The sequence below is a fragment of the Thermobia domestica genome, chromosome 10 (genome assembly GCF_964235325.1).
Source record: "Thermobia domestica chromosome 10, izTheDome1.hap1.1, whole genome shotgun sequence".
NCBI lineage: Eukaryota > Metazoa > Arthropoda > Insecta > Zygentoma > Lepismatidae > Thermobia > Thermobia domestica.
The window spans coordinates 523927-551795 of NC_137463.1; the positions used below are offsets into that span (position 1 = coordinate 523927).

General features: G+C 32.6%; 1 long non-coding RNA gene and 4 pseudogenes across 1 annotated transcript; all 5 read left to right on the forward strand.

Annotated features, from left to right (window-relative positions):
* Positions 1 to 28: 28 nt before the first annotated feature.
* On the forward strand, positions 29 to 16586 carry LOC145662091 (NADH-ubiquinone oxidoreductase chain 4 pseudogene; annotated as a pseudogene).
* LOC145662231 (NADH-ubiquinone oxidoreductase chain 4 pseudogene) lies at positions 93 to 1507 on the forward strand (annotated as a pseudogene).
* On the forward strand, positions 1532 to 3246 carry LOC145662812 (NADH-ubiquinone oxidoreductase chain 5 pseudogene; annotated as a pseudogene).
* Positions 9783 to 26807, forward strand: LOC145662232 (uncharacterized). Its single transcript, XR_014127015.1, has 2 exons — positions 9783 to 10136; positions 25209 to 26807. It is a non-coding gene; the product is annotated as an uncharacterized LOC145662232 (long non-coding RNA).
* Positions 16684 to 18374, forward strand: LOC145662712 (NADH-ubiquinone oxidoreductase chain 5 pseudogene; annotated as a pseudogene).
* Positions 26808 to 27869: the final 1062 nt, after the last annotated feature.

Below are 27869 nucleotides of genomic sequence, written 5' to 3' on the forward strand. Positions count from 1 at the left end.
AGTGTTTGTGAGGGTAGTTTGGGTCTATCAATTTTGGTATCTATTGTGCGAACTCATGGAGGTGATTATTTGAATTCTTTAGTTGTGTTACGATGCTAAAATATTTAATATTTATATTGTTTTTGATACCTTTAGGTTTTAATTTTAAATTATGGTGAGTTGTTCAGTTTTGTCTTATTGGAGTTTGTTTTTTATTTATAATAAGAAATAGTATAGGATTAGTTCCTTGGGAGGTGGGCTATTATTTGTGAAGTGATAGTTTGAGCTATTCATTGATTTTATTAAGTATTTGAATCGTTATTCTTATAATTATGGCTAGAGAAGGTGTCTTGAGAAGTTCATTTTATAGTGCAAGCTTTATTAGTTTAGTTTTATTACTACTTATTTTACTTTACTTGAGATTTTCTTCTTCTAGATTGTTTATATTTTATTTTTTTTGAGGGTTCTTTAATTCCTACATTATTTTTAATTTTGGGCTGAGGTTATCAGCCCGAACGAGTACAGGCAGGCATATATTTATTATTTTATACCCTGTTTGCTTCACTTCCACTTTTGATTGGTATTTTCTATTTAGAATATATTAAGGGTAGTTTATTAATAATTAATATGAGAAGTGTAATAGATTTAGGAATTACATATTATATGTGATATTTTGCTTTAGTTATTGCTTTTTTAATTAAGATGCCTATATTTTTAGTTCATCTTTGGCTACCTAAAGCACATGTTGAAGCACCTGTAAGTGGTTCAATAATTTTGGCTGGGGTTTTATTGAAGCTAGGAGGGTACGGATTATTGCGTATTATGTATTTTATGGAAAATGTAGCTGTAAGCATAAATTTAATTAAATTTGGTATTAGAGTTGTGGGTATTTGATCAGTTAGATTAGTATGTTTACGACAAGTTGATGTAAAGTCTTTAATTGCTTATTCTTCTGTTGCCCATATAGGCTTAGTGTTGATAGGCTTACTAACGATGGGACTATGAGGATTTAGAGGTGCTCTTACATTAATAATTGCTCACGGCCTGTGTTCTTCAGGATTATTTTGTCTTGCTAATATTTCTTATGAACGTTTAGGAAGTCGAAGACTGTTAATTAATCGCGGAATACTATCTTTTATACCGAGTTTAGGGTTGTGATGATTTTTATTAAGAATTGCTAATATAGCTGCACCACCAACATTAAATTTATTAGGAGAAATTAGTTTGTTAAATAGAATTGTTGGTTGATCTTGATTGAGTATGTTAGGATTAGCTTTGCTTTCTTTTTTTAGAGCTGCTTATAGACTATATTTATATTCATATACCCAACATGGAATACCTTATTCTAATTTATATTCTTGTTGAGGAGGGAGTGTGCGAGAATATTTATTATTGATATTACATTGGTTGCCTTTAAATTTATTAATTTTTTTTGCAGGACCAAGATTCTTATGACTGTAACTGCTTGAGTAGTTTAGAATAAAATTTTAGTTTGTGGAACTAAAGAAGGTTTAGTTGCCCTTAGGCCATGGTTTGACCTTTTTCAATTTGTATGACTAGATTTGTCTTTTTAAATAGAATAAGTATTCTTTTATTCATAATGGGCTTGAGTTTTTTAATTAATAGATATAGTGTATTTATTGAATGAGAAGTTATTTCTTTTAATAGAAATAAAATTATTATAACTTTTCTATTTGACTGAATGTCATTTATATTTATAAGATTTGTACTTTATATTTCTAGAATAGTAATTTATTACAGTGAACAGTATATGGCATCCGAGCGATATCTTAATCGGTTTATTATGCTCGTATTAATATTTGTTCTTTCAATAGTTTTATTAATTGTTTCCCCTAATCTAATTAGAATCCTACTTGGTTGGGACGGGCTAGGGTTAGTATCATACTGTTTAGTAATTTATTATGAAAATGTGCGGTCTTATAATGCAGGTATGTTGACTGCCCTTTCTAATCGTATTGGAGACGTAGCAATTTTATTAGCTATTGCTTGAATATTAAATTATGGAAGTTGAAATTATGTTTTTTATTTGCATAGAGTTTTAAATAAAAATGAGATAGTAATTATTTCTAGTTTGATTATTTTGGCAGCAATAACGAAAAGTGCACAAATCCCTTTTTCTGCGTGATTACCAGCAGCAATAGCTGCTCCTACACCAGTATCAGCATTAGTTCACTCTTCCACACTTGTAACTGCTGGAGTTTATTTGTTAATTCGTTTTAGAGATGTTTTATTGAGTGTTTATATAGGAGATGTATTGCTTTTATTATCAGGATTGACAATGTTTATGGCCGGCATTGGTGCTAATTACGAGTATGACTTAAAGAAGATTATTGCTTTATCTACTTTAAGCCAGCTTGGTCTTATAATAATAATTTTGTCTATGGGATTTCCTGTATTAGCTTTTTTTCACTTATTGACACATGCCTTATTTAAGGCGTTACTTTTTTTATGTGCGGGAGCAATTATTCATGGTGTGGGTGATACACAAGATATTCGTAGAATAGGAGCACTTGTAAGTCAGATACCACTCACTTTATCTTGTTTAAATGTAGCTAATTTAGCTTTATGTGGTATACCATTTTTAGCTGGATTTTATTCTAAGGACTTAATTTTGGAAATTTCTTCTTTGTCTTTAATTAATGTAGTCAGCTTTTTCTTATTATTTTTTTCTACAGGCCTAACTGTATGTTATTCAGTACGTTTAAGATTTTATTTAACGGGAAAGGGCTTTGGAGGTGCTAATATTCATTCTATTAGTGATAATGAAGGTTGAGTGATATGTAAGGGAATATTAGGATTGGTAGTAATAGCAATTTTAGGAGGTGCGACATTAAGTTGACTAATTTTTCCTGGTGTTAATTGTGTTGTTCTACCTTTACATCTAAAAATGGGTGCTCTACTTGTGAGTGTAGTAGGTTTGTGGGTTGGTATTTTATTATCAAGCTATTCTATCGGGCAGTCTTTAGTGTGTATGAAATTTTATCTTAGTTCTACGATAATAGGAAGCATGTGATTTTTACCTTATTTATCAACAAATTATATTATTAAATTACCTTTATATATAGGGGGTGCATATTATAATAATATTGATCAAGGGTGGAGAGAATGTCTTGGTGCTCAAGGAATGTATAGTAGTTTTAAGGACGGTTCAATATTAATTCAACATTCACAAGATAATTTATTTAAAATGTATTTATTAATTTTTTTAATCTTTACAATTTTCCTTTGTTTCTTTATATTTGCGTATTTGGGTAGCTTATACTGAAAGCATAGTATTGAAGATACTAAGAAGAATTATATTCCCTAAATATAATCCCTGAGAAGAGCACTCTCTTTTTTACCCCGAAAAGGTAATGTAATATTTATACTAAGGGGGCTATAATTATTTATATTAAGAGATGTTAACGGTACAATCCGCTAAAGATAAAGTTAGCAGCTTCTTCTTGATTATTCACATCTCCTTAGTTGGGGTGATAGAAATACCCAATAGTATCATTAACAGTGAAATGCCTCTTTTTGGCTTCAACTAACAAGCAGGGGTCAAGAGACCAAAGGTTCAGGTCGAAACTGAGTGCAATTGTTTGCTTCCTACTTATGAGATAAGTTGACAGCAACACCTTTTGGATGCAAACCAAATATTATATTTAACTATTATCCCATTTTATTAATCGGCTCATGTTAGAGATCCTTGATTTCATTCATGATAAAGGCCCACTAAGAGAATTACTAGGAATGTTAATCTAACGAGAGATCAAGATAATGTATTAGTATTGTTAATAGTAATTGTTATTGGGAGTAGAAGGGCAATTTCTACATCAAAGATGAGGAAGATTACAGCAATAAGGAAGAATCGTAATGAGAAAGGAATTCGGGCCGATGATTTAGGGTCGAATCCACATTCAAAAGGGGAATTTTTTTCTCGGTCATTAATAACTTTTTTGGAAAGGAGAGTTGAAATAGTTATAACGATTAGGGAAATAATGATAGTTAATAGACCAGTTGTTAGAACTGTATTAATTGCCTATTTCATTTAAATGATCTTTTTGATTGGAAGTCAAATATACTATATATATTAAATAGGCTAACCTCCTCATCAATAAATAGAAATATAAAGGAATAGTCACACTACATCTACAAAATGTCAGTATCAGGCAGCAGCTTCAAATCCAAAATGGTGCGTAGGAGAAAAATGTGATAAGAGGTGACGTAATAAACAAGTGGCTAGGAATGTAGAACCAATGATAACGTGAAGACCGTGGAAGCCTGTTGCTATAAAGAATGTTGAGCCGTAAACAGCGTCTGCAATAGTGAATGGGGCTTCATAATATTCGTATGCTTGTAGTGCAGTAAAATATAGGCCAAGGAGGATTGTGAGTAGTAGACCTTGAGTGGCTTGAGTGTGATTACCTTCTATTAATCTGTGATGAGCTCATGTTACAGTAACTCCTGAGGCGAGTAGGATTGCCGTATTGAGTAAGGGAATATGTATTGGGTTGAATGGGACGATGCCTGCTGGAGGTCAGAAAGATCCAATTTCTACTGTTGGTGCTAATCTACTATGAAAGAAGGCCCAAAAAAATGAAACGAAAAAGAATACCTCAGAAATAATAAATAGGATTATGCCTCACCGAAGTCCTAATGTGACTTGCATAGTGTGTAATCCTTGATATGTTCCTTCTCGAGTCACATCCCGTCATCATTGAATTATGGTTAATAGTGTAATTAGTATACCTAGGAAAAATAGGGAAGGGTCATATTGATGAAATCACTTAGTGAGACCTGTGGTTGTAATTAAGGCCCCTAGAGCTCCAGTAAGTGGTCAGGGGCTTTGATCAACAAGGTGGTAAGGGTGATTTTGTGGTGCTGACATAAGTAACTTCTCTTGAATATAGTGTGACTAGAACGGCGAATACATATGATTGGATTACTGCGACAGCAGATTCTAGTATTAGAAGAGTAATTTGTCCGATTATTAGTAATGAAAGTATGGAAAGAGATAAAGAAGGGCCTGTATTACCTAGTAAGGTTAAGAGGAGATGTCCCGCAATTATATTTGCTATTAATCGAACAGCTAGGGTGCCAGGTCGAATGATGTTACTAATCATTTCAATGCATACTATAAAGGGTATGAGAGGGGCCGGAGTCCCAGAAGGGACGAGATGTGCAAATATATGTTGAGTGTGGTTAATTCAGCCATAGATTATGAAACTTATTCAAAGAGGCAGGGCGAGAGTTAACGTAAAAGTTAAATGTCTAGAGCTGGTAAATACATAAGGGAATAGACCTATAAAATTATTAAATAGGATGAAGGAGAATAAAGAAATGAATAGGAAGGTTCTTCCCTGATGACTAGTAGGACCAAGAATAGTCTTGAATTCCTTATGAAGGGTTAGGGTAATTTTATTTCATAAAATGTTTGGACGTCCTGGTAGAAATCAAAATGGGATTGGAATAATTAGAAGTCCAATTACTGTTCTAAGTCAATTAAATGACATATTTATAATTGAAGTAGAGGGATCAAATGTTGAAAAAAGATTTGTTATCACTTTCAGTTTATAGTTGTTTTTTTAATGTTAGTGCTATCTAAGGAAGGGTGAGGCGTGTTTGAATTAAAATATATAATAGATGCAAATAAGAGGTAGCACAAGGAAAATATAATAAATAAGATGAGTCATTTTAGGGGAGATATTTGTGGAATAGAAAAATACTATTAAGTAGTAATTTAAGCTTGACATGCTTATGTTATAATTTAACTAATTTTTCCATTAGGAGTAATTGTTACTTTACTATTTTTTGGTTTAAGAGACCATTGCTTACTTTCAGCCACCTAATGAAAGTTCTTGTATTATTTTTGTTATTCAGTTAATAAATACTGAATGAGGGCAGGCCTCAACAACAATTGGTATGAAACTATGATTTGCACCACAAATTTCTGAACATTGACCGAAAAATAAGCCTGTGCGTGTAATATTAGCTGCTACTTGATTTAAACGTCCTGGGGTGGCATCTGCTTTAATGCCAAAGGCAGGCATAGCTCATGAGTGAAGAACATCAGCAGCGGTAATTAGAATACGAATGTCAATATTAATAGGTAATACGATGCGATTGTCTACATCTAGAAGACGAAATGAATTAGGATTTATTTCATTGATGGGTACCATGTAAGAATCAAATTCTGTTAAGGAGAAGTCGGAATATTCATAACTTCAGTATCATTGGTGTCCAATTGTTTTAAGGGTAATTGCTGGCTGGTGAATTTCGTCTAGTAAGTATAAGAGTCGTAAAGATGGGAGGGCGATAAAGATTAGTGTAATAGCAGGCAAAATTGTTCAAATAGTTTCTAGGGTTTGGCCTTCTAATAAATTACGGTTAATATATGTATTTGGTAGGAGAGAGGCTAGTAGATAGCCTACGAGGACTGTAATTATAGTTACAATGAGTATTGTATGATCATGAAAAAATACTATTTGTTCTATTACAGGGGACGCTGCATCTTGAAGTCCTAGTTGATTTCAAATGGCCATTTCTAAAGAAGATGTTTATTCTTATGTTTGGGGCTTAGGCCCAATGCACTTATCTGCCACCTTAGAAGTTTGTTAATAAGGGAAGTTCTGCATAACTATGCTCTGCTGGCGGCAAGTTCTGGAATCATTCTAAGGATGTTGTTTGTTGGTCCGAGAAGACTACTGGTCGAGCTCTCGCAAAGGCTTCTCACATAATAATTACAAGTACTAATACGGCGACGAAGGAAAGGAATGAGCCAATACTTGATACTATATTTCATGTAGTGTAGGCATCTGGATAATCTGAGTACCGGCGAGGTATCCCACTTAAACCTAAGAAATGTTGAGGAAAGAATGTGATGTTTACTCCTATGAATATTACTAAAAATTGAATTTTTAGTCATGTAGGATTTATTGTTGTTCCTCTGAATAGGGGGAATCAATGGATAAGTTCTGCTATGATAGCAAATACAGCACCCATAGATAGTACATAATGAAAGTGTGCTACTACATAATAAGTGTCATGGAGAACAATGTCTAAGGATGAATTTGCCAATACAACTCCCGTGAGGCCTCCAACAGTAAATAGGAAAATAAAACCTAAAGTTCATAAGATTGAAGGTGAGTAAGTTATTTGTGCTCCATGAAGTGTGGCAATTCATCTGAATACCTTAATTCCTGTAGGAACAGCAATGATTATTGTGGCAGCAGTAAAGTAGGCGCGAGTATCAACGTCTATACCAACAGTGAATATATGATGAGCCCAGACAATAAATCCTAGGAATCCAATTGCCAGTATTGCATAAATTATTCCTAAAACGCCAAATGTTTCCTTTTTACCACTTTCTTGGGTTACAATATGTGAAATTATACCAAATCCCGGAAGAATTAAAATGTAAACTTCAGGATGACCAAAGAATCAAAATAGGTGTTGATATAAAATTGGATCTCCTCCTCCTGAAGGGTCAAAAAAGGAAGTATTAAGATTCCGGTCAGTTAGAAGTATTGTAATAGCTCCTGCTAATACAGGAAGAGATAGAAGAAGTAGCACAGCAGTGATTACTACAGATCAAACGAATAATGGTATTCGCTCTAAAGTTATTCCAGGGGTTCGTATGTTAATTACGGTTGTAATAAAATTTACGGCCCCTAGAATTGAGGATACACCAGCTAAATGGAGGGAGAAAATAGAAAGGTCAACGGAGGCTCCGGCGTGGGCAATGGCACTGGAAAGAGGGGGATATACAGTTCATCCGGTTCCAGCACCACTCTCTACAATTCTTCCTGTTAATAGTAGAGTTAATGAAGGTGGTAATAATCAGAATCTTATGTTGTTTAGGCGAGGAAATGCCATATCGGGTGCTCCTAATATTAAAGGGACTAATCAATTACCAAAGCCTCCAATTATAATTGGCATAACTATGAAGAAAATTATAATGAAAGCATGAGCGGTGACAATTACGTTATAAATTTGGTCGTCACCAATTAAGCTACCTGGTCGGCCAAGTTCTGCTCGAATGAGAAGACTTAATGATGTTCCTACTATTCCTGCTCAAGCCCCAAAGATCAAATATATTGTACCAATATCTTTATGATTTGTAGAAAATAATCATCGTTGCAAGTAAAATTAAATAGGATGGCCGAAGTATTAGGTGGTAGATTGTAAATCTATTTATGGTTAATAAACCTCCTATTAGGTTTTATAGTCAATATTTATGATGTCGGACTGCAATTCCGGAGTAGTAGTTAATATATACTAAGACCTAAAAGGTTGCCTTTTATTTATAGCTTTGAAGGCCATTAGTTTTTTTAACTTAAAGTCTTTGTTTAAAGGATGTTGACAGTTAGAGGTAAAATAATTATGCCTCTTAATGAGATAATAATAAATATTGATCTAATTGATGTTTCTAGGCTTTTTTTCATTAAAGATGTTCATGTTTGATTATAGTGATTAATGATGAAAGCAGCATAGGCAATTCGTATATAGTAGAAAAGAGTAATTAGTGCTGTTATTACTATTAGGGTGAGAATAATAAATGATATTTGCTCAGCAGTTTTTATAATGATGATTCACTTAGGCAAGAATCCTAAAAATGGCGGAAGACCTCCCAAAGATAAAAGGCTAGTAAAGATAGCTAATTTTGTTGTTACAATGATTTTATTAGAGAAAGTTTGATTAATATGGAATATTTTGTTTATTGCAAAAAGGGTGACTGCTATTATTGAAAGTAAAGCGTAGAATAAGAAGTAGAGAGATCATGCTATGTCACTTAGTAGAAGGGCCATGAGTATTCATCCAGTGTGGTTAATAGATGAAAATGCTATAATTTTGCGTAGTGATGTTTGATTTAAGCCTCCGATTGAGCCTACTACTAGAGATAAGATTAAGGTTAGATAGATTAGATTTGTAGGATTTAAGCTGTAGGATAATAGACCGAGGGGTGCTAGTTTTTGTCATGTTATTAAAATAATGCAGTCTATTCAGAGTATAGCCTCTATTACTTCGGGCATTCAGAAGTGAAGAGGGGCTGCTCCTATTTTAAAAAGTAAGGAAATAGTGATTAAATAATATGTAGTTTGGAGTCCTATATAGAGTAAGATAATTGCTATTAAAAGTAAGGATCTTGCAATGGCTTGTACTAAAAAGTATTTTAAAGCAGATTCGGTGTGACGTTGATTGTTGGTCTTTGAAATTAGGGGGATGAATGATAGAAGATTAATTTCGAGACCAATTCAAGTACCAAATCATGATGAGGAAGTTAAGGAAATAAGGGTTCCTAACACAAGTGTTGTAGAGAATAAAAGAGTTTTAGGGTTAGTGAGCATTAGAAAAAGAAGAGTAATCTTCATATGCGGGGTATGAGCCCACTAGCTTATCTTAGCTTATCTTTCTACGCTTTAGTGTATGATGCACGTTGATTTTTGATATCGAAGGTGAAAGTTTAATTCTTTTAGGTGTAATAAGAGTATATTGAAATACTTGATTTATCCTATCACGATAATCCTTTAATCAGGCATCTTATTATTTAATAATTATTTATAAAAGTATTTGAGAATTTAAATAGATGAGTATTGTGTTATAATAATTAAATTTAGAAATATTATATATTAATAATAATTAAAACTTGAAAATCTATTAGATCCTCTTAATTAGCCTGAGATACCGGCTAAAGGTATATTAATAAGCTTAACGTATCCAGAATATGCTAGTTTTTACAGCATATGTGTAAGGAGAAAATAAATATACTTGTATAGGATACAATTTTGTTTGAGGGGGGAAAAAAACAAAATTGTATCCTAGACAAGGGGGAGACAGGTTTTAATTAATACTAATTTTTATCAATTGGATTAAATACATAACTAATAATTATTTATTTTAGCGTTATAAGTTAATAATAAAGTATTATCCTGGCTTTTCTTCTCTTGTTTATCTAGTTGTACATGTAATCTTTTGAATAAGAAGTAAGTATTATTTATCTTAAAGGTAAATAATGAGGTATAATTGGTCGCAGTACTTGGTTTTGTTTATTAATTAGTGTTTGAAACAGTTAAGGTTTAGTAAGACCCGGCGAAATTCGTGCCAGCTGCCGCGGTGAGACGAGGGGGCCGAAGGGAAGAGTATTGACGGTTAAGGTGTAGTTATAAGTTTGAGCTATAGGATTTTGTCTTTTTATTTTTAGGTGAAATTATTATTTAATAATAATGAATTCTATGTTTGAAGCTATGAAATTATTTGTTAAACTAGGATTAGATACCCTATTATTTTTAATGTAAAATGTAATACCTGGGTAATAGTAGTTATGTTCTTGAAACTCAAAGGATTTGACGGTATTTTAGACTGTTCAGAGGAATCTGTCCCGTAATCGACAATCCACGATATATTTTACTTACTATTGTTGGCAGTTTGTATACCGCCGTAGTTGAAGGTATTAAGGAGAGGTCATAAACCTTCATTATCTTTATTGAGAAAGACTTCAGGTCAAGGTGCAGCTTATTGGTAAGAGGAGATGGGTTACAATAGAATGTTTATACGAATTTTATTATGAAATGATTTAAATGAAGGTGGATTTGAATGTAATATTGGTTATATTGCTATTATGAGTAGGGCTCTAGGATATGTACACATCGCCCGTCGCTCTCATTTGTTTAGGTGAGATAAGTCGTAACATAGTGGGTGTACCGGAAGGTGTGCCTAGATTGAATTGATAGCAAAATAGAGCTTGTTAGTTGAGCTATTCGTTTACATCGAGGAGGTTTCTGTGCAATTCAGATTATTTTGATTGAAGGATATACTTATTTATATAAATTTAATTTTTATTGGAATTAAGTGAATCAACTTTAATTGATGTTATTGTATAGGGTATAGAGTTAATATGTTGATATTATAGTTAATTAGTACCGTAAGGGAATGTTTAAATAAGTGAAATTTTATTTGAGGAGAAGAAGATATGGAATGTTGTACCTTTTGTATCAGGGAACACTAAATAATATTATTATATAATTATTTCCCGAAATGGAAAGAGCTAAAATATTATGGTATTATAGGTAGTATACTATTTGTAAATTTTATTTTAGCGGTGAGATGCCTTTCGGTTTCCATTATATCTGGTTGTACAGGAATTGAATTTAATTCAGCCGCGGCTAGACTTGTTGTAGACTTAATTTTTGTAGTTTTGCCGTGAGTAATAGTAAGGGGGATTTGCTCTTTACTTGTACTATTTATAATGTGGTTTTATATTAAATGAAAGATGTGGGCTTAGAAGTAGCCATCATTTGTAATTTTGTTATAACTTATTTGAGTTATTTATCATATTTTACTACATTTAATTTATTACTGTACTTTTGCTTTGAATTAGTTAAGGCGATTTATAATGGTGTTATTAGTATATTAGAGAGGATGATTAAAGGAATTCGGCAAAGATTTCCTCCGCCTGTTTATCAAAAACATGTCCTTTTGTTAAAATAAAAGGTCTGACCTGCCCAGTGAGGTTTTAAACGGCCGCGGTATCTTGACCGTGCGAAGGTAGCATAATCATTAGTCCTTTAATTGTGGGCTTGTATGAAAGGTTGGACGAGTGGAAGACTGTCTTTATTCGTAATATTGAATTTTACTTTTGAGTGAAAAGGCTTAAATAATTTAAAAGGACGATAAGACCCTGTAGATCTTTATATTTAGGTAGTAATTTTTGTAGTTGACAATGAATGAATTTGCTATTTAATTGTTGCGTTGGGGCGACGAGAAGATAAAATAAACTCTTTTTTATATAATTACTTTTAAGTATTTTTATGATCCTTTATTAATGATTGTTAGACTAAGTTACCTCAGGGATAACAGCGTAATTTTTTTTGAGAGTTCATATCGACAAGAGAGATTGCGACCTCGATGTTGGATTAAGATTTTATCTAGGTGCAGAAGCTTGGTGTATAGGTCTGTTCGACCTTTGAAATCTTACATGATCTGAGTTCAGATCGGCGTGAGCCAGATCGGTTTCTATCCTTTATTAACAATAGTATTTTAGTACGAAAGGACCAAGTACTAGTAATATTTATTTTTAGGGAATAAAAGTAAATGAGGATTACTTTGGCAGATAAGTGCATTAGATTTAGGATCTAATAATGGATGAATTGAGTCCAGGTAATAATGTATTATGATTATATTATAGGTGTGGTTTCTTATTTGATTTTGATTATTTGTGTTTTAATTGGTGTCGCATTTCTAACTTTATTAGAACGAAAGGTTTTAGGATATATTCAAATTCGCCGGGGACCTAATAAGGTGGGTATTTGTGGCTTGCCTCAGCCTTTTGCAGATGCAATTAAGCTGTTTACTAAGGAGCAGGTTTTCCCTACTATATCTAATTATTATCCTTATTATCTAGCTCCTGTTTTTAGTTTGTTTTTATCCTTGTTAGTATGATTAAGAATTCCTTATTTAAGTGTTATATTGACTTTTTCTTTAGGTTTATTATTTTTTTTATGTTGTACGAGTATGGGTGTGTATACTGTAATAATTGCTGGTTGATCTTCCAATTCTTCATATTCTTTGTTAGGAGGTCTCCGAGCAGTAGCACAAACTATTTCTTATGAGGTTAGTTTGGCTTTAATTTTGTTATCTTTTGTATTTTTAGCTGAGAGATATAGATTGCTGAATTTTGGTTATTATCAAGAAGAGTTATGGTTTTTATGAATCACGTTTCCTTTGGCATTAGTTTGATTTGCTTCTTGTTTAGCTGAAACTAATCGTACTCCCTTTGATTTTGCAGAAGGTGAGTCAGAACTTGTCTCTGGGTTTAATATTGAGTATAGAGCAGGGGGATTTGCTCTTATTTTTATAGCTGAATATGCTAGTATTTTGTTTATGAGAGCCTTATTTAGCGTTTTGTTTTTAGGGTATGATATTTTTTCTGTTTTATTTTTTTGTAAGGTAGTATTTATTTCTTTTGGGTTTATTTGGGTACGAGGGACGTTACCACGGTTTCGGTATGACAAATTAATATACCTTGCTTGAAAGTGTTTTTTGCCCTTGTCCCTTAATTATCTTTTATTTCTAGGGGGCATAAAGCTTCTTTTTATTTCTCTTTTAATTTAAGTGTATTAAATTGAGAATAAGTTCTTAGAGCTTTGCTCTGTTGTATGTTTTCAAAACATATGCTTATTCTCAGCCAAAGAACTAAGTTTTATTTAGTAAGAAATCTCATAAGGAGGAGAGATATGGAACAAATAAGAAGTAAGCGAAGTAGATAACTGTAAGAATTTGACCTGTTAGAATGTAAGGATCTTCGACTGGTCGAGCCCCAATTCAAGTTAAAAGGATTACAGTGCTAACTATAATTCAGAATATAATTTGGTTAATAGGATAAAATTGTAGTCCTCGTATTTTTCTAGTATGAAAAAATGGCATAATTATTAGAATGAGGATTGATATTACTAAGGCAATAACCCCCCCAAGCTTATTAGGAATGGAACGAAGAATGGCATAAGCAAATAGGAAGTATCATTCTGGTTGAATATGTACTGGTGTGACTAATGGATTTGCGGGGGTGAAATTTTCAGGATCTCCTAGTATATAAGGATTTCAAAGGGTAAGTAATATTAAGGCTGTTATTATTGTTAAAAATCCAATAGTGTCCTTAGTCGAAAAATAGGGGTGGAAGGGAATTTTATCTTGGTTTCTGTTAAGGCCAAGAGGGTTGTTAGATCCTGTTTGGTGGAGAAATAGGAGGTGTACCATGGACATGGCAGCTACAATAAAAGGTAAGAGAAAATGGAAGGCAAAGAATCGATTTAAAGTGGCATTATCTACAGCAAACCCCCCTCAAATTCATTGTACTAACATTGTTCCTAAGTAGGGAATAGCTGATAATAGATTCGTAATAACTGTTGCTCCTCAAAAAGATATTTGACCTCAAGGTAGGACATAACCCACAAAAGCAGTTGCTATTACTAGCAGTAAAATGGCAACCCCTACTCTTCAAGTATGAAGGTAAAGGTAAGAGCCATAGTATATTCCTCGACCAACATGTAAGTAAAGACAAATGAAAAAAAAAGATGCTCCATTAGCATGCAAAGTACGTAAAAGCCACCCAAAGTTTACATCTCGACAGATGTGAATTACTCTGTTGAAAGCTAATTCAATACTTGATACATAATGTATTGCTAGAAATAGTCCAGTAGCAATTTGAATAATTAAGCATAAGCCGAGAAGAGAACCAAAATTTCATCAATATGAAATGTTGATAGGAGCTGGAAGGTCTACCAAAGCGTTATTAGCAATTTTAAAAAGAGGGTGATGTAAGCGAATTGGTGTTGACATATGACTTAGAGGGCCGAAGAGGGCCTTGGTATAGTGAAGTGATCTTTACTACTGCAATTAGTGTAATAAATAGATATGTTGCTAATATAATAGTATTTATTAAGATTGATGTTATATAAAATTTTATGCCGGGAATTTCTTGATAATTAGTTGTGTAGTGCTGTGGGTCTGGTAATGAAATTATATTTGGAAGTATAAGAGGGTCAATGATTATTATAAGGATTAGGAGGAGAGGAGCTAAAGAAATTAGTAAGAAAAGGCTAGGTGTTAGAGTAAATATTTCATTTGATGCTAGTCTTGTAACATAAATAAATAAAACCAATATACCTCCTAAAAACACTAGAAATAGGATGTAAGAAAATCAAGGGGATTCTCTTATGGTTGAAATAATTAAGCAAGTAGTAATGGTGTTAATAATAAGCATTAGTCCTATTGAGAGGGGGTGAGATATTTGAATTAGAATGAATCTTAAAACTACTAAAATTATTAGTAATATTCAGGTTATTTTAATTTCAAGAGGTAGTTTATTAAAATATTAGTTTTGGGGACTAAAGATAGGTTTGTACTTTCTCTTGATGCTTTTAGAATTTTGTTCATTAATGGTTTACAAGACCAACGTTTTAATTAAACTATAAAAGCTTATGAAAATATTATTTATTTTATTTTCTTGTTTTCTAGTTATTTTAGGAATAGCTTGTTTTGTTATTCAACGTAAGCATTTATTGATGGTTTTATTAAGACTTGAATTTATTGTGTTGATAAGTTTTTTACTTCTATCTTATTCTTTAGGTAGCCTGTATGTTGAAAATTATTTTTGTTTATTGTTTCTAACTTTTAGTGTTTGTGAGGGTAGTTTGGGTCTATCAATTTTGGTATCTATTGTGCGAACTCATGGAGGTGATTATTTGAATTCTTTAGTTGTGTTACGATGCTAAAATATTTAATATTTATATTGTTTTTGATACCTTTAGGTTTTAATTTTAAATTATGGTGAGTTGTTCAGTTTTGTCTTATTGGAGTTTGTTTTTTATTTATAATAAGAAATAGTATAGGATTAGTTCCTTGGGAGGTGGGCTATTATTTGTGAAGTGATAGTTTGAGCTATTCATTGATTTTATTAAGTATTTGAATCGTTATTCTTATAATTATGGCTAGAGAAGGTGTCTTGAGAAGTTCATTTTATAGTGCAAGCTTTATTAGTTTAGTTTTATTACTACTTATTTTACTTTACTTGAGATTTTCTTCTTCTAGATTGTTTATATTTTATTTTTTTTGAGGGTTCTTTAATTCCTACATTATTTTTAATTTTGGGCTGAGGTTATCAGCCCGAACGAGTACAGGCAGGCATATATTTATTATTTTATACCCTGTTTGCTTCACTTCCACTTTTGATTGGTATTTTCTATTTAGAATATATTAAGGGTAGTTTATTAATAATTAATATGAGAAGTGTAATAGATTTAGGAATTACATATTATATGTGATATTTTGCTTTAGTTATTGCTTTTTTAATTAAGATGCCTATATTTTTAGTTCATCTTTGGCTACCTAAAGCACATGTTGAAGCACCTGTAAGTGGTTCAATAATTTTGGCTGGGGTTTTATTGAAGCTAGGAGGGTACGGATTATTGCGTATTATGTATTTTATGGAAAATGTAGCTGTAAGCATAAATTTAATTTGATTTGGTATTAGAGTTGTGGGTATTTGATCAGTTAGATTAGTATGTTTACGACAAGTTGATGTAAAGTCTTTAATTGCTTATTCTTCTGTTGCCCATATAGGCTTAGTGTTGATAGGCTTACTAACGATGGGACTATGAGGATTTAGAGGTGCTCTTACATTAATAATTGCTCACGGCCTGTGTTCTTCAGGATTATTTTGTCTTGCTAATATTTCTTATGAACGTTTAGGAAGTCGAAGACTGTTAATTAATCGCGGAATACTATCTTTTATACCGAGTTTAGGGTTGTGATGATTTTTATTAAGAATTGCTAATATAGCTGCACCACCAACATTAAATTTATTAGGAGAAATTAGTTTGTTAAATAGAATTGTTGGTTGATCTTGATTGAGTATGTTAGGATTAGCTTTGCTTTCTTTTTTTAGAGCTGCTTATAGACTATATTTATATTCATATACCCAACATGGAATACCTTATTCTAATTTATATTCTTGTTGAGGAGGGAGTGTGCGAGAATATTTATTATTGATATTACATTGGTTGCCTTTAAATTTATTAATTTTTTTTGCAGGACCAAGATTCTTATGACTGTAACTGCTTGAGTAGTTTAGAATAAAATTTTAGTTTGTGGAACTAAAGAAGGTTTAGTTGCCCTTAGGCCATGGTTTGACCTTTTTCAATTTGTATGACTAGATTTGTCTTTTTAAATAGAATAAGTATTCTTTTATTCATAATGGGCTTGAGTTTTTTAATTAATAGATATAGTGTATTTATTGAATGAGAAGTTATTTCTTTTAATAGAAATAAAATTATTATAACTTTTCTATTTGACTGAATGTCATTTATATTTATAAGATTTGTACTTTATATTTCTAGAATAGTAATTTATTACAGTGAACAGTATATGGCATCCGAGCGATATCTTAATCGGTTTATTATGCTCGTATTAATATTTGTTCTTTCAATAGTTTTATTAATTGTTTCCCCTAATCTAATTAGAATCCTACTTGGTTGGGACGGGCTAGGGTTAGTATCATACTGTTTAGTAATTTATTATGAAAATGTGCGGTCTTATAATGCAGGTATGTTGACTGCCCTTTCTAATCGTATTGGAGACGTAGCAATTTTATTAGCTATTGCTTGAATATTAAATTATGGAAGTTGAAATTATGTTTTTTATTTGCATAGAGTTTTAAATAAAAATGAGATAGTAATTATTTCTAGTTTGATTATTTTGGCAGCAATAACGAAAAGTGCACAAATCCCTTTTTCTGCGTGATTACCAGCAGCAATAGCTGCTCCTACACCAGTATCAGCATTAGTTCACTCTTCCACACTTGTAACTGCTGGAGTTTATTTGTTAATTCGTTTTAGAGATGTTTTATTGAGTGTTTATATAGGAGATGTATTGCTTTTATTATCAGGATTGACAATGTTTATGGCCGGCATTGGTGCTAATTACGAGTATGACTTAAAGAAGATTATTGCTTTATCTACTTTAAGCCAGCTTGGTCTTATAATAATAATTTTGTCTATGGGATTTCCTGTATTAGCTTTTTTTCACTTATTGACACATGCCTTATTTAAGGCGTTACTTTTTTTATGTGCGGGAGCAATTATTCATGGTGTGGGTGATACACAAGATATTCGTAGAATAGGAGCACTTGTAAGTCAGATACCACTCACTTTATCTTGTTTAAATGTAGCTAATTTAGCTTTATGTGGTATACCATTTTTAGCTGGATTTTATTCTAAGGACTTAATTTTGGAAATTTCTTCTTTGTCTTTAATTAATGTAGTCAGCTTTTTCTTATTATTTTTTTCTACAGGCCTAACTGTATGTTATTCAGTACGTTTAAGATTTTATTTAACGGGAAAGGGCTTTGGAGGTGCTAATATTCATTCTATTAGTGATAATGAAGGTTGAGTGATATGTAAGGGAATATTAGGATTGGTAGTAATAGCAATTTTAGGAGGTGCGACATTAAGTTGACTAATTTTTCCTGGTGTTAATTGTGTTGTTCTACCTTTACATCTAAAAATGGGTGCTCTACTTGTGAGTGTAGTAGGTTTGTGGGTTGGTATTTTATTATCAAGCTATTCTATCGGGCAGTCTTTAGTGTGTATGAAATTTTATCTTAGTTCTACGATAATAGGAAGCATGTGATTTTTACCTTATTTATCAACAAATTATATTATTAAATTACCTTTATATATAGGGGGTGCATATTATAATAATATTGATCAAGGGTGGAGAGAATGTCTTGGTGCTCAAGGAATGTATAGTAGTTTTAAGGACGGTTCAATATTAATTCAACATTCACAAGATAATTTATTTAAAATGTATTTATTAATTTTTTTAATCTTTACAATTTTCCTTTGTTTCTTTATATTTGTGTATTTGGGTAGCTTATACTGAAAGCATAGTATTGAAGATACTAAGAAGAATTATATTCCCTAAATATAATCCCTGAGAAGAGCACTCTCTTTTTTACCCCGAAAAGGTAATGTAATATTTATACTAAGGGGGCTATAATTATTTATATTAAGAGATGTTAACGGTACAATCCGCTAAAGATAAAGTTAGCAGCTTCTTCTTGATTATTCACATCTCCTTAGTTGGGGTGATAGAAATACCCAATAGTATCATTAACAGTGAAATGCCTCTTTTTGGCTTCAACTAACAAGCAGGGGTCAAGAGACCAAAGGTTCAGGTCGAAACTGAGTGCAATTGTTTGCTTCCTACTTATGAGATAAGTTGACAGCAACACCTTTTGGATGCAAACCAAATATTATATTTAACTATTATCCCATTTTATTAATCGGCTCATGTTAGAGATCCTTGATTTCATTCATGATAAAGGCCCACTAAGAGAATTACTAGGAATGTTAATCTAACGAGAGATCAAGATAATGTATTAGTATTGTTAATAGTAATTGTTATTGGGAGTAGAAGGGCAATTTCTACATCAAAGATGAGGAAGATTACAGCAATAAGGAAGAATCGTAATGAGAAAGGAATTCGGGCCGATGATTTAGGGTCGAATCCACATTCAAAAGGGGAATTTTTTTCTCGGTCATTAATAACTTTTTTGGAAAGGAGAGTTGAAATAGTTATAACGATTAGGGAAATAATGATAGTAAATAGACCAGTTGTTAGAACTGTATTAATTGCCTATTTCATTTAAATGATCTTTTTGATTGGAAGTCAAATATACTATATATATTAAATAGGCTAACCTCCTCATCAATAAATAGAAATATAAAGGAATAGTCACACTACATCTACAAAATGTCAGTATCAGGCAGCAGCTTCAAATCCAAAATGGTGCGTAGGAGAAAAATGTGATAAGAGGTGACGTAATAAACAAGTGGCTAGGAATGTAGAACCAATGATAACGTGAAGACCGTGGAAGCCTGTTGCTATAAAGAATGTTGAGCCGTAAACAGCGTCTGCAATAGTGAATGGGGCTTCATAATATTCGTATGCTTGTAGTGCAGTAAAATATAGGCCAAGGAGGATTGTGAGTAGTAGACCTTGAGTGGCTTGAGTGTGATTACCTTCTATTAATCTGTGATGAGCTCATGTTACAGTAACTCCTGAGGCGAGTAGGATTGCCGTATTGAGTAAGGGAATATGTATTGGGTTGAATGGGACGATGCCTGCTGGAGGTCAGAAAGATCCAATTTCTACTGTTGGTGCTAATCTACTATGAAAGAAGGCCCAAAAAAATGAAACGAAAAAGAATACCTCAGAAATAATAAATAGGATTATGCCTCACCGAAGTCCTAATGTGACTTGCATAGTGTGTAATCCTTGATATGTTCCTTCTCGAGTCACATCCCGTCATCATTGAATTATGGTTAATAGTGTAATTAGTATACCTAGGAAAAATAGGGAAGGGTCATATTGATGAAATCACTTAGTGAGACCTGTGGTTGTAATTAAGGCCCCTAGAGCTCCAGTAAGTGGTCAGGGGCTTTGATCAACAAGGTGGTAAGGGTGATTTTGTGGTGCTGACATAAGTAACTTCTCTTGAATATAGTGTGACTAGAACGGCGAATACATATGATTGGATTACTGCGACAGCAGATTCTAGTATTAGAAGAGTAATTTGTCCGATTATTAGTAATGAAAGTATGGAAAGAGATAAAGAAGGGCCTGTATTACCTAGTAAGGTTAAGAGGAGATGTCCCGCAATTATATTTGCTATTAATCGAACAGCTAGGGTGCCAGGTCGAATGATGTTACTAATCATTTCAATGCATACTATAAAGGGTATGAGAGGGGCCGGAGTCCCAGAAGGGACGAGATGTGCAAATATATGTTGAGTGTGGTTAATTCAGCCATAGATTATGAAACTTATTCAAAGAGGCAGGGCGAGAGTTAACGTAAAAGTTAAATGTCTAGAGCTGGTAAATACATAAGGGAATAGACCTATAAAATTATTAAATAGGATGAAGGAGAATAAAGAAATGAATAGGAAGGTTCTTCCCTGATGACTAGTAGGACCAAGAATAGTCTTGAATTCCTTATGAAGGGTTAGGGTAATTTTATTTCATAAAATGTTTGGACGTCCTGGTAGAAATCAAAATGGGATTGGAATAATTAGAAGTCCAATTACTGTTCTAAGTCAATTAAATGACATATTTATAATTGAAGTAGAGGGATCAAATGTTGAAAAAAGATTTGTTATCACTTTCAGTTTATAGTTGTTTTTTTAATGTTAGTGCTATCTAAGGAAGGGTGAGGCGTGTTTGAATTAAAATATATAATAGATGCAAATAAGAGGTAGCACAAGGAAAATATAATAAATAAGATGAGTCATTTTAGGGGAGATATTTGTGGAATAGAAAAATACTATTAAGTAGTAATTTAAGCTTGACATGCTTATGTTATAATTTAACTAATTTTTCCATTAGGAGTAATTGTTACTTTACTATTTTTTGGTTTAAGAGACCATTGCTTACTTTCAGCCACCTAATGAAAGTTCTTGTATTATTTTTGTTATTCAGTTAATAAATACTGAATGAGGGCAGGCCTCAACAACAATTGGTATGAAACTATGATTTGCACCACAAATTTCTGAACATTGACCGAAAAATAAGCCTGTGCGTGTAATATTAGCTGCTACTTGATTTAAACGTCCTGGGGTGGCATCTGCTTTAATGCCAAAGGCAGGCATAGCTCATGAGTGAAGAACATCAGCAGCGGTAATTAGAATACGAATGTCAATATTAATAGGTAATACGATGCGATTGTCTACATCTAGAAGACGAAATGAATTAGGATTTATTTCATTGATGGGTACCATGTAAGAATCAAATTCTGTTAAGGAGAAGTCGGAATATTCATAACTTCAGTATCATTGGTGTCCAATTGTTTTAAGGGTAATTGCTGGCTGGTGAATTTCGTCTAGTAAGTATAAGAGTCGTAAAGATGGGAGGGCGATAAAGATTAGTGTAATAGCAGGCAAAATTGTTCAAATAGTTTCTAGGGTTTGGCCTTCTAATAAATTACGGTTAATATATGTATTTGGTAGGAGAGAGGCTAGTAGATAGCCTACGAGGACTGTAATTATAGTTACAATGAGTATTGTATGATCATGAAAAAATACTATTTGTTCTATTACAGGGGACGCTGCATCTTGAAGTCCTAGTTGATTTCAAATGGCCATTTCTAAAGAAGATGTTTATTCTTATGTTTGGGGCTTAGGCCCAACGCACTTATCTGCCACCTTAGAAGTTTGTTAATAAGGGAAGTTCTGCATAACTATGCTCTGCTGGCGGCAAGTTCTGGAATCATTCTAAGGATGTTGTTTGTTGGTCCGAGAAGACTACTGGTCGAGCTCTCGCAAAGGCTTCTCACATAATAATTACAAGTACTAATACGGCGACGAAGGAAAGGAATGAGCCAATACTTGATACTATATTTCATGTAGTGTAGGCATCTGGATAATCTGAGTACCGGCGAGGTATCCCACTTAAACCTAAGAAATGTTGAGGAAAGAATGTGATGTTTACTCCTATGAATATTACTAAAAATTGAATTTTTAGTCATGTAGGATTTATTGTTGTTCCTCTGAATAGGGGGAATCAATGGATAAGTCCTGCTATGATAGCAAATACAGCACCCATAGATAGTACATAATGAAAGTGTGCTACTACATAATAAGTGTCATGGAGAACAATGTCTAAGGATGAATTTGCCAATACAACTCCCGTGAGGCCTCCAACAGTAAATAGGAAAATAAAACCTAAAGTTCATAAGATTGAAGGTGAGTAAGTTATTTGTGCTCCATGAAGTGTGGCAATTCATCTGAATACCTTAATTCCTGTAGGAACAGCAATGATTATTGTGGCAGCAGTAAAGTAGGCGCGAGTATCAACGTCTATACCAACAGTGAATATATGATGAGCCCAGACAATAAATCCTAGGAATCCAATTGCCAGTATTGCATAAATTATTCCTAAAACGCCAAATGTTTCCTTTTTACCACTTTCTTGGGTTACAATATGTGAAATTATACCAAATCCCGGAAGAATTAAAATGTAAACTTCAGGATGACCAAAGAATCAAAATAGGTGTTGATATAAAATTGGATCTCCTCCTCCTGAAGGGTCAAAAAAGGAAGTATTAAGATTCCGGTCAGTTAGAAGTATTGTAATAGCTCCTGCTAATACAGGAAGAGATAGAAGAAGTAGCACAGCAGTGATTACTACAGATCAAACGAATAATGGTATTCGCTCTAAAGTTATTCCAGGAGTTCGTATGTTAATTACGGTTGTAATAAAATTTACGGCCCCTAGAATTGAGGATACACCAGCTAAATGGAGGGAGAAAATAGAAAGGTCAACGGAGGCTCCGGCGTGGGCAATGGCACTGGAAAGAGGGGGATATACAGTTCATCCGGTTCCAGCACCACTCTCTACAATTCTTCCTGTTAATAGTAGAGTTAATGAAGGTGGTAATAATCAGAATCTTATGTTGTTTAGGCGAGGAAATGCCATATCGGGTGCTCCTAATATTAAAGGGACTAATCAATTACCAAAGCCTCCAATTATAATTGGCATAACTATGAAGAAAATTATAATGAAAGCATGAGCGGTGACAATTACGTTATAAATTTGGTCGTCACCAATTAAGCTACCTGGTCGGCCAAGTTCTGCTCGAATGAGAAGACTTAATGATGTTCCTACTATTCCTGCTCAAGCCCCAAAGATCAAATATATTGTACCAATATCTTTATGATTTGTAGAAAATAATCATCGTTGCAAGTAAAATTAAATAGGATGGCCGAAGTATTAGGTGGTAGATTGTAAATCTATTTATGGTTAATAAACCTCCTATTAGGTTTTATAGTCAATATTTATGATGTCGGACTGCAATTCCGGAGTAGTAGTTAATATATACTAAGACCTAAAAGGTTGCCTTTTATTTATAGCTTTGAAGGCCATTAGTTTTTTTAACTTAAAGTCTTTGTTTAAAGGATGTTGACAGTTAGAGGTAAAATAATTATGCCTCTTAATGAGATAATAATAAATATTGATCTAATTGATGTTTCTAGGCTTTTTTTCATTAAAGATGTTCATGTTTGATTATAGTGATTAATGATGAAAGCAGCATAGGCAATTCGTATATAGTAGAAAAGAGAAATTAGTGCTGTTATTACTATTAGGGTGAGAATAATAAATGATATTTGCTCAGCAGTTTTTATAATGATGATTCACTTAGGCAAGAATCCTAAAAATGGCGGAAGACCTCCCAAAGATAAAAGGCTAGTAAAGATAGCTAATTTTGTTGTTACAATGATTTTATTAGAGAAAGTTTGATTAATATGGAATATTTTGTTTATTGCAAAAAGGGTGACTGCTATTATTGAAAGTAAAGCGTAGAATAAGAAGTAGAGAGATCATGCTATGTCACTTAGTAGAAGGGCCATGAGTATTCATCCAGTGTGGTTAATAGATGAAAATGCTATAATTTTGCGTAGTGATGTTTGATTTAAGCCTCCGATTGAGCCTACTACTAGAGATAAGATTAAGGTTAGATAGATTAGATTTGTAGGATTTAAGCTGTAGGATAATAGACCGAGGGGTGCTAGTTTTTGTCATGTTATTAAAATAATGCAGTCTATTCAGAGTATAGCCTCTATTACTTCGGGCATTCAGAAGTGAAGAGGGGCTGCTCCTATTTTAAAAAGTAAGGAAATAGTGATTAAATAATATGTAGTTTGGAGTCCTATATAGAGTAAGATAATTGCTATTAAAAGTAAGGATCTTGCAATGGCTTGTACTAAAAAGTATTTTAAAGCAGATTCGGTGTGACGTTGATTGTTGGTCTTTGAAATTAGGGGGATGAATGATAGAAGATTAATTTCGAGACCAATTCAAGTACCAAATCATGATGAGGAAGTTAAGGAAATAAGGGTTCCTAACACAAGTGTTGTAGAGAATAAAAGAGTTTTAGGGTTAGTGAGCATTAGAAAAAGAAGAGTAATCTTCATATGCGGGGTATGAGCCCACTAGCTTATCTTAGCTTATCTTTCTACGCTTTAGTGTATGATGCACGTTGATTTTTGATATCGAAGGTGAAAGTTTAATTCTTTTAGGTGTAATAAGAGTATATTGAAATACTTGATTTATCCTATCACGATAATCCTTTAATCAGGCATCTTATTATTTAATAATTATTTATAAAAGTATTTGAGAATTTAAATAGATGAGTATTGTGTTATAATAATTAAATTTAGAAATATTATATATTAATAATAATTAAAACTTGAAAATCTATTAGATCCTCTTAATTAGCCTGAGATACCGGCTAAAGGTATATTAATAAGCTTAACGTATCCAGAATATGCTAGTTTTTACAGCATATGTGTAAGGAGAAAATAAATATACTTGTATAGGATACAATTTTGTTTGAGGGGGGAAAAAAACAAAATTGTATCCTAGACAAGGGGGAGACAGGTTTTAATTAATACTAATTTTTATCAATTGGATTAAATACATAACTAATAATTATTTATTTTAGCGTTATAAGTTAATAATAAAGTATTATCCTGGCTTTTCTTCTCTTGTTTATCTAGTTGTACATGTAATCTTTTGAATAAGAAGTAAGTATTATTTATCTTAAAGGTAAATAATGAGGTATAATTGGTCGCAGTACTTGGTTTTGTTTATTAATTAGTGTTTGAAACAGTTAAGGTTTAGTAAGACCCGGCGAAATTCGTGCCAGCTGCCGCGGTGAGACGAGGGGGCCGAAGGGAAGAGTATTGACGGTTAAGGTGTAGTTATAAGTTTGAGCTATAGGATTTTGTCTTTTTATTTTTAGGTGAAATTATTATTTAATAATAATGAATTCTATGTTTGAAGCTATGAAATTATTTGTTAAACTAGGATTAGATACCCTATTATTTTTAATGTAAAATGTAATACCTGGGTAATAGTAGTTATGTTCTTGAAACTCAAAGGATTTGACGGTATTTTAGACTGTTCAGAGGAATCTGTCCCGTAATCGACAATCCACGATATATTTTACTTACTATTGTTGGCAGTTTGTATACCGCCGTAGTTGAAGGTATTAAGGAGAGGTCATAAACCTTCATTATCTTTATTGAGAAAGACTTCAGGTCAAGGTGCAGCTTATTGGTAAGAGGAGATGGGTTACAATAGAATGTTTATACGAATTTTATTATGAAATGATTTAAATGAAGGTGGATTTGAATGTAATATTGGTTATATTGCTATTATGAGTAGGGCTCTAGGATATGTACACATCGCCCGTCGCTCTCATTTGTTTAGGTGAGATAAGTCGTAACATAGTGGGTGTACCGGAAGGTGTGCCTAGATTGAATTGATAGCAAAATAGAGCTTGTTAGTTGAGCTATTCGTTTACATCGAGGAGGTTTCTGTGCAATTCAGATTATTTTGATTGAAGGATATACTTATTTATATAAATTTAATTTTTATTGGAATTAAGTGAATCAACTTTAATTGATGTTATTGTATAGGGTATAGAGTTAATATGTTGATATTATAGTTAATTAGTACCGTAAGGGAATGTTTAAATAAGTGAAATTTTATTTGAGGAGAAGAAGATATGGAATGTTGTACCTTTTGTATCAGGGAACACTAAATAATATTATTATATAATTATTTCCCGAAATGGAAAGAGCTAAAATATTATGGTATTATAGGTAGTATACTATTTGTAAATTTTATTTTAGCGGTGAGATGCCTTTCGGTTTCCATTATATCTGGTTGTACAGGAATTGAATTTAATTCAGCCGCGGCTAGACTTGTTGTAGACTTAATTTTTGTAGTTTTGCCGTGAGTAATAGTAAGGGGGATTTGCTCTTTACTTGTACTATTTATAATGTGGTTTTATATTAAATGAAAGATGTGGGCTTAGAAGTAGCCATCATTTGTAATTTTGTTATAACTTATTTGAGTTATTTATCATATTTTACTACATTTAATTTATTACTGTACTTTTGCTTTGAATTAGTTAAGGCGATTTATAATGGTGTTATTAGTATATTAGAGAGGATGATTAAAGGAATTCGGCAAAGATTTCCTCCGCCTGTTTATCAAAAACATGTCCTTTTGTTAAAATAAAAGGTCTGACCTGCCCAGTGAGGTTTTAAACGGCCGCGGTATCTTGACCGTGCGAAGGTAGCATAATCATTAGTCCTTTAATTGTGGGCTTGTATGAAAGGTTGGACGAGTGGAAGACTGTCTTTATTCGTAATATTGAATTTTACTTTTGAGTGAAAAGGCTTAAATAATTTAAAAGGACGATAAGACCCTGTAGATCTTTATATTTAGGTAGTAATTTTTGTAGTTGACAATGAATGAATTTGCTATTTAATTGTTGCGTTGGGGCGACGAGAAGATAAAATAAACTCTTTTTTATATAATTACTTTTAAGTATTTTTATGATCCTTTATTAATGATTGTTAGACTAAGTTACCTCAGGGATAACAGCGTAATTTTTTTTGAGAGTTCATATCGACAAGAGAGATTGCGACCTCGATGTTGGATTAAGATTTTATCTAGGTGCAGAAGCTTGGTGTATAGGTCTGTTCGACCTTTGAAATCTTACATGATCTGAGTTCAGATCGACGTGAGCCAGATCGGTTTCTATCCTTTATTAACAATAGTATTTTAGTACGAAAGGACCAAGTACTAGTAATATTTATTTTTAGGGAATAAAAGTAAATGAGGATTACTTTGGCAGATAAGTGCATTAGATTTAGGATCTAATAATGGATGAATTGAGTCCAGGTAATAATGTATTATGATTATATTATAGGTGTGGTTTCTTATTTGATTTTGATTATTTGTGTTTTAATTGGTGTCGCATTTCTAACTTTATTAGAACGAAAGGTTTTAGGATATATTCAAAATCGCCGGGGACCTAATAAGGTGGGTATTTGTGGCTTGCCTCAGCCTTTTGCAGATGCAATTAAGCTGTTTACTAAGGAGCAGGTTTTCCCTACTATATCTAATTATTATCCTTATTATCTAGCTCCTGTTTTTAGTTTGTTTTTATCCTTGTTAGTATGATTAAGAATTCCTTATTTAAGTGTTATATTGACTTTTTCTTTAGGTTTATTATTTTTTTTATGTTGTACGAGTATGGGTGTGTATACTGTAATAATTGCTGGTTGATCTTCTAATTCTTCATATTCTTTGTTAGGAGGTCTCCGAGCAGTAGCACAAACTATTTCTTATGAGGTTAGTTTGGCTTTAATTTTGTTATCTTTTGTATTTTTAGCTGAGAGATATAGATTGCTGAATTTTGGTTATTATCAAGAAGAGTTATGGTTTTTATGAATCACGTTTCCTTTGGCATTAGTTTGA